This window comes from Tupaia chinensis, unplaced genomic scaffold, assembly GCF_000334495.1.
Source record: "Tupaia chinensis unplaced genomic scaffold, TupChi_1.0 Scaffold000044_1, whole genome shotgun sequence".
Classification (NCBI taxonomy): domain Eukaryota; kingdom Metazoa; phylum Chordata; class Mammalia; order Scandentia; family Tupaiidae; genus Tupaia; species Tupaia belangeri.
In genome coordinates this window covers 1686879-1694966 of record NW_006159500.1, presented here as the reverse complement: position 1 = coordinate 1694966, position 8088 = coordinate 1686879, and the positions used below count along the sequence as shown (strand labels likewise).

The window sequence follows — 8088 nt, the reverse complement described above, 5'->3', positions numbered from 1 at the left end:
CTTATAATAAAAATATGTATACAAATTATTCTCTGGATCTATAATCCTGTTATTTTTACTTCCATATATAGTTATTACAGTTATGATAGAGACAAAATTGGCTTTCTCATAGGAAAAAATAAATAAATAAAAACTTTTAAAAAATAAAAAATATTGATCAATCAGCATAAGTAACACATTTAGATAAATGTTAAACGTTGGTTAAATTTTTATTGTAAATGCATCTTTTAATCAGATAATGGAGTCTTTTTTCAATTAGTATATGTATCTGTGGATTAATATTAATTCTTGCTAGAATTAGACATTCATTTTATTCCTTTTTTTCTTTTAGGTTTTTGCCGTAGGTTGTGTGCACTCAACACAGAGAGACAGAGAGAAGGAAAGTCACCCTCCTGGCCCTGGGGGGATATCCATGCTGCAATCTTTTTGCCTCTATTCTCCTCCTGGGATTTGGGGCATACATGTACTGCCCCCAGCATGACTTTCAAGCCTCCAGGGCCAGGATTCAAACCATAGTCGACAATGTGAGGATCCAGGGCCTTAACTACCACACCACCTGCTGGCCCCTTATTCCCTTTTTAAATGTAAGCTTTAGAAAAATTGTTTCACACAAATAAATATATGTGACAACAGATTTTATTACATTAATGGCTAGCCATGATTGAAATGCCTTGAGAGTTATATGACTAAAATCACATAATAATGTATCATTGAAAATTGCTTTTTAATGAGTCAGCAACTGATCACTCAGTTCTTCCTTTAATTTTACTAAAAGTGAAGAACTGCAAACCTCCTGAGTTGCAAAATTGTCACCCAGTTGTAATTATTTCAACCCACCCCCGACCATCCACACCAATAATTTGAATTGTCTTATTCTTTGACACTTCAGAGGTTTTTCCACCCCATGGCAATATGCTGTTGTAACCTCTTGAGAGAGAAGGAGGTCTTACTTTCATAATGTTGGTGATGGTGAGACGGGATGTGCAAGGGGAGTGAAAAGAAGGAAGCAGACACTATTAAGGGTATCTCTTGAGGCAGATCAGTTTAAAGCAGAATGGGAGAAGTTGAGGATACAGAATCTAATTACAATCAATCTATCTTCAGGTCCTTGGAACTTTTTACGTAGCTTCAGTTGGTTTAAACTAATCAGTATTTTATTTGCTTTCTAATACAATAGTGGATGCTGCAAATGGGTTACAAGGATACCGAACAGTTCATTTGTCATGCTCTATCGTTAAAAAAAGGAAGAAAGGAAGATAGGAAGGAAAGAAGGAAGAAAGGAAGGAAGGAAGGAAGGAAGGAAGGAAGGAAGGAAGAGAGAGAGAGAGAGAGAGAGAGAGAGAGAAAGAAAGAAAGAAAGAAAGAAAGAAAGAAAGAAAGAAAGAAAGAAAGAAAGAGAAGGAAGGAAGAAAGAGAAAGAAAGAACAAAAGAAAGAAGGAAGGAAAGAAAGAAGGAAAGAAAGAAAGGGACAGGAAGCAAACTATAAACTTGAGATTATTTTTTGAGGATTGTAGGGGAAAATAGACTGAGCCTTAGGGATATAGAAAATTTCTCAGAGAACGGGATGTGGAGGTGGAGAGGAAGAAGTGATAGGTGTCCGTGAGTAGAACAGATTAGAAACTACTAACTTCATTCTTAAAAAATAATAGAACCTTGAGGTCAGGTTCTCCTTGTGAATCAGCACCCTGGGATTGCATTTCATTCATTCAACAAACACTTTTTGGCACTTTCTATGTCAGCCTCTGTGCCAGCATGATCAGGACTCAAATTCTTCACTGACGTGCTCTAACTCAGTCAGTCCACTTCTCTGCTTCCTGGGGAGGACTTTTCTACACCCAGAGTTTCTCTCCACATCCCTGTTCCTTAGTCTATCACCTAAAATCCTACATTTGTCTCATTTCCTTCAGACATTATCCCATGCTTTCTAATGCAGTGTGCCATAGCACAGTGGATGCTGCAAATGGGTTACGGAGATACAAAATAGTTCATTACTTAACCACTCGAGAATTCAAGGGGTAGGACTAAGATCTAGGCATTAGGAGACCACAATTCAGATAACTTTAGGCGAGGAAAAGCTCCTTTCAGGTGTGCTATGCAAATATTACCATTTTTAAAAATCAGTGCTCTAGTGCTGGGAAACACTGTAAAAGTCTGAGCCAAAAGTTTGTTTGTGTTTTGGTTTTTGAGAGATATTTTTGCTATAGGGTGCATGTGCTCACTGGAGAGACAGAGAGAGAGACAGAAAGTGAGAAATCACCCCCTCCACCCCAGGGAGCTGGCCACACTGCAATCTCTCCTCTTCTATTCTCCTTTCAGGATTTTGGCCACACACACACATGCGCCCAGCAGAGTTTTAAGCCACTGGGTCCAGGACTTGAACCATGATCAACATTTTCACAACGTGCTCCCATGAAAAATGCAAGTCCCATGAAAAATGGGAGACCAACGACATAATGATTATGCCATCTGCTGGTCCCAAGTCAAAAGTTTTGAGCAAAAATTCAAATACACTGTCTAGGAGCTAACATATGGTCTGCAGACATCATTGATTTGGCAGAAACAATATTAACAACTAAAAAAATAATTTGCAACATTAATATTTTTCACATAAAAATCAAGATATCTGGCTTCTCGTGAAAATTACTGACAATCGGTAACAGCTGCCCCCTCAAGATAGAATATGCCCTTTCCACATGTCTTTCACCTACATTACTTGGATGCCTGCCACCTTCATCATGACTTGAGTTTCCCTCTACTCAACTATAGAATAATCTGTCCTCATACTCCCTTCACACTGAACATGCATGTATACACACACACACACACACACATACACACACAAATAAAACCTCTGCTGTCTCAGAAATAAGATCCTCAAAAACAGAGCATTAGAATTTATTTTTATCCTAAAAATAATACATATGTTTATAGAAATTTTAATTAAATTAGAGAGTATTAAATCACAAGTGATCTTGCTATCCAGAAATAATGTTAATACTCTAGAATGCATTTTCTGACTTATGTGCAATTCTAGGCAAGTTTATATTTTTATATACTTCAATACTATTATTATTTGCCTTTGTGTTTAAAACCATGGAGCTTGTTTGGCAATTGTCTACTTTTTATTTTTCAATATAAAACTACATACTTAGAATTATTTAGAGCTCATTACATGCATTAACTTTGTATAACATTTTTTCCTTATTTGAATTGGTGTGAACTTCTCAGAGGAGAATGTTTTGAAGTTTAGATAATAAGAACTCTCCCTCAGTTCTGGTGAAGAGCACTGTGTTATCACTTTTGGTTTCAGAATCTCAGATGTCTACAATAGCCTATTTCAGACGACTGCCAATTGAACATGGCCTGCGATTGTACCATGCCATTTGTCCATGTGTGTATTACAAAAATACTTGAAATGGAAGTGGTTAGAAGATGAGAAGAAGGACCAAATATCCCTTTGTGCATCCTGACTGATACCTAGCACCTACATCATTCCTCAAACTTCAAGAAAAAAGATGAGTTGATCAAGACCAAGTTTCTGTCATCTTTCATTCTAATTTATGTAGAAATTAAGTTCATATACTTATAGACATATAGAATAATACACAGGGACTTCAGAAAGTTTGTGGAAAATGGAATTAAAGTACAAATTTATTTTGGTGCAAAAAATGTTTGCAATACTGTATTCATAATTCACATTTACCACAAAGTTTTTGAAGACCCTGGTAAAGTGATATTTTCTGGATGCCTCAGTCTATGGAGCTTTATCTCTGCTTCACCTGTCGTTTCTCTCTATGAACACATACCGCGTTTTTCATGGGACTTGCATTTTTCGTGGGAGCATGTTGTGAAAATGAAAGTAAAACTTTTAAAAATTATGGAAATGTTGAAGACATTTACACAGTAGTTATCTCTTCCGTTTTAAGTGTGATTGATAAGATTTCAGAGATTATAAAAATAGTAATAACTGCAACCTAAGAAAGGAGAAATTATGATTTTCTAAAAAGTCTGTTTCCTTCCAAGTAAAAAAAGTTTCAGAAAAATATTATCACTGTTTTAATGCAGTTCCTTTGGGTCAAATAGAAAACAATGTTTACTGTGAGGGGTTTTTTCCCCTTTATACTATTTTAGCCCTTTTTTATTGTGGGCTATAGCAGCTTCAATAGCATTAAAATTTTTTTCAACCAACAATCAATCTCACTTTAAAGTTATACCGTGTTGAACTTTTCATTCCTGGATTATATATACATTGATTATTTTGACATACATTTACAGAATGCCTACTATGTGCCAGGCATTATCTTAAGTGCTGAGGGAACAAAATAAACAAGACACAGTTCTTTCTCTTAAGGATGTCTCAGGCTAGAGAACAGGGCATTGATGAAGTACGATTTAGAGTACAATGGAAGTATGCAATGGGGTACCTATTAGGACAAGCAATAGGAGCATACTTTCATAATACCAAGCCAGAGAAGTAAAAATGAATACAGGAATGGTGACTTAGTCTTAAAGGATAAAAAAAGAGTTTCCCACAAGAATAAGAAGGAGAGTCTTTCCAAGCAAGAGGCGCAGTATGTGCAGAGTTATAGAAGTGTGATAAGAAAGTCAGGTAAATTTAGGGGAGCTAATATTGGTAAGCATGACCAAGAAGTTAAGTCAGGGAGAGGAAAGGAGAGCTGGCACATATGGCTGAACAGAAGGAAGGTGTCAGATGATAGTCTTTTTATGTCATGGCAAAGGTTTAAATTTTATTGTGAAGGGTTTTTTTTTTCCAACAGAAAGAGTCGTGATATGATTTGTGTTTTATAAGTTCAATTTGTTGGCAGAATGGAGAATCAATATTAGAACCAGAGAGGTTGGCGATGGTCTGATCAACCACCGCCAAGCTGGCACCAGGGAGATGGCAGAAACTAACCCCAAGACCATGCAAGACCTGACCTCTGTGGTGTGCTCTCTTGCAACAGATGGAAGATAAATTTCAGACCATGTCCGATTAGATCATTGGAAGAATTGATGATATGAGTAGTCACATTGATGATCTGTAGAAAAATACTGCCAACCTCATGACACAGGCTGGGGTGGAAGAATTGGAAGGTGAAAACAAGGTATCTCCCACACAAAAAGAGTTGCTGATAATTAACACCAAAATCTGGAACACCAAGAGGAGACCAGCTGGCTTTCCGAGGTAACCACTATGTGTAGACAGGTTTTATATTATAAAGTGTGCGTTCTTAACCACATACTATATAGTGAGTTTAAAGAGTGACTCCCTTCACATTTTGGGCCTTGGTCAGCTGTATTATTAATTATTAAACACTAAAACTTTGGCAGTTCCTGCATAAGATTGTAAAAAAAAAAAAAAAAGAGAGAGAGAGAGAGACCAATTAGGAAACTGGTGCAGGCATCCAAGCAAGAAATGACAATGGCATGCATCAAGGTAGTGACAGTGAAAACAGAGAAAAAGAAGATGTAACTGAAGATATGAAGACACAGAATTAGTAAGAGCTGGTAAGTTCTCAGATGTGAATGATCATCTGGTCATGGTCTTCATCAATGCCTGTGAAAATGTTTATTCTCTTTCATTATATAAACTTCAGATTAAAACCATTCTTATTTGTGAATCCTAAAATTGTAAGTTGAAATATTTCCATCCTCTTGAATAAAAAAAAATCTGATAGTCCCATCTCAATATTCAGTACATCTTTTTCCGAATCTAAAACCACCGTTTGATGAGAAGGTGACCAAAAAATGGGGATGTGGTTCTTCAGAATTGTAGCAATTTCACTTATCTGCCACCACAATCTCCTACACCTGTTCATACACCCACCTCCTGTCATTATTAATAGCCCTTTGCCTTCTCAATTTTCCATTCAAACATAATTTAAAAAAAAAATACATAGATTGACCATCAAGTCGGCTAAATCACTTTCATAGTCAATGCTTATGGTTAGTGGAGTTTTGGTTCACAATTTTTTTAATATGAAAAGTAATCCTAAATGTTTAAAAATGTGCTTGAGTAATACCATCAACCTTCTTAAATATATCAGAAGAATCCTAATGCAATGTGAATTTAAATTTAGATCTTATGTGATGTACTCTCTTCTGTAAACTTGGATAAATTGGTATCAGATGGGAAAAGTATTGCTCAATAGACTTTATAGAGATAAAATGTAAAACATAATACTGCATTAGTGGAAACTTCTGTAATTTTTTTGAATAAGCTCATTATCATGAGAATTATTAGACATGCTTTTCACTTGAACCTTTCCTTTTCTCCATAAGCCTTTGAAATTAGTGTTAAATTACTGTTATTATAATAAAATATTTTTAATTCTGTTAACAGTGACACTTGATGGTAGAACTAAGAATGATGAGAGATAGAGTTTGGGAAATTTCAATTCCATAAGAAGGGATTTAGAATTTCAAAGACAGAAATTTAATTTTCTTATACAATAGGGGAGTTCCTATAACTTGAATTTACAGAAGAAATCATGGAAATTATTTTGCTCAACTCTGTACTATTAAGAAACTGAGGATAAAAGAATTATCTGGGGAACCAGCAGTTAGCGTAACGGCTATGTCACTGGACTCCCACGTAGTCGACCACGGTTCATTTCCCGGACCCGGTGGCTTAAAACTCATGCCGGGCACATGTGCATGCATGCCCAAGATCCCGAGAGGAGAATGGAGGAGAAGGGATTGCGCCGTGACCATCCCCCCGGGGGAGTGATTTCTCGCTTTCTGTCTCTGTGTCTCTCTCTGTCTGGCGAGCGCACGCGCCCTATAGTGAAAATCTCTCCAAAAAAAGAGAATTATCTGATGTAACCAGTGTGAGAAAAGTGGTTTGTAACAGCCATAGAATTTAGACCAGAACTTTTCTCAAGCATCACTGCTTGCCTTTTCCATGATATTATTTCCAACTTAGGTGAACCAGGGAAGCTTAAAATAGAAAAGAAATTATTTCTCATAAAATGAATAACCAGACTTTAAATTACACCATGTCTGTATAAATTCTAATAACCAGACCTTCATTCAGTATATTTAAGGAAAAATATAGCAACCAAGTCCCTCTACTAAATTTGAACTGAAAGAGTTTAGAAGTTATGTGGGGACATATCAGCCTGAATTGATCAAAAGAGTAAAACTGAAAATAATTTACAAGAATTTTTTTTCTTTGGAATAAATACAGCAATGAGACTAAGCTGACCATGTCTTCCTCATATTCATTAGGGATCCTATTTAAATAGCAGTATGTGGATGATGAGTAATCAGATGTCTACAGTGAATTGTTCCATCTTACCTTGCATCAAATGGGTCTAAAATGCAGCCAACTTCTACCTAATTTGCAATTTGGGGAAATTCTAGTTACGGTGTCAATGTAATTATGAAAAACCTGCAGCAAAGGCAAAGTAGAGGACTTGCAGGAAATTACACCAGAGGCTTTCAAGGCAGCTCCAAACAAGAACATGCTCTGCTTTTCTACCTCCTTGTCTCCTTCCATCATTGTGGACTATATGAAGAAATGGGGAGATTGACATGCTAAGGACATGACATGAAAGAGTCTTTGGACTTACTGAGAGTCCTGGTCTTCATAAGCAATAACGAAATGTAATTACGTTGATTCTTGGACTCCAAATTCCTTTTTATAAATTGGGTTGAGAGTGCTTACAACTGAGGAACATTTGGCTACTCAATGGCATTCATTTTCATATACGGGCTGATCACAGCCTCATGCCAAGAAAAATTCAAAGATGTAAAACAATGACTCAAGGTCTTGTGGCTAGGCCATTATTATCCAAGCATTAGGCTATTCATTAAAGAAGAACTTATTTGAATCTTGATCATGTATTGAAAATCTCTCATAAAATGGTGCCTCCTCCTATTCAGTAAGGGAAGGAGACTTACATTTGAGCACCTGCTATATTTTTTACATGTTTTTTTATTCTCACCATAGCTCTGTAAGATATACATGACCTCACTTCACAGATGAAGAAATTCTGAGAAATGAAGAAAGTTGTGACAGGTCATAGTCAGAAGACTGATCTATCTGAACCCAGAGTTGAAGTCCATTTCACCATGCTCCGCTC

At 36.4% G+C, this 8088-nt stretch overlaps 1 pseudogene; it reads left to right on the top strand.

Annotated features, from left to right (window-relative positions):
• The first annotated feature begins 4901 nt into the window (after window positions 1–4901).
• Window positions 4902–7536, top strand: LOC106735285 (heat shock factor-binding protein 1 pseudogene; annotated as a pseudogene).
• Window positions 7537–8088: the final 552 nt, after the last annotated feature.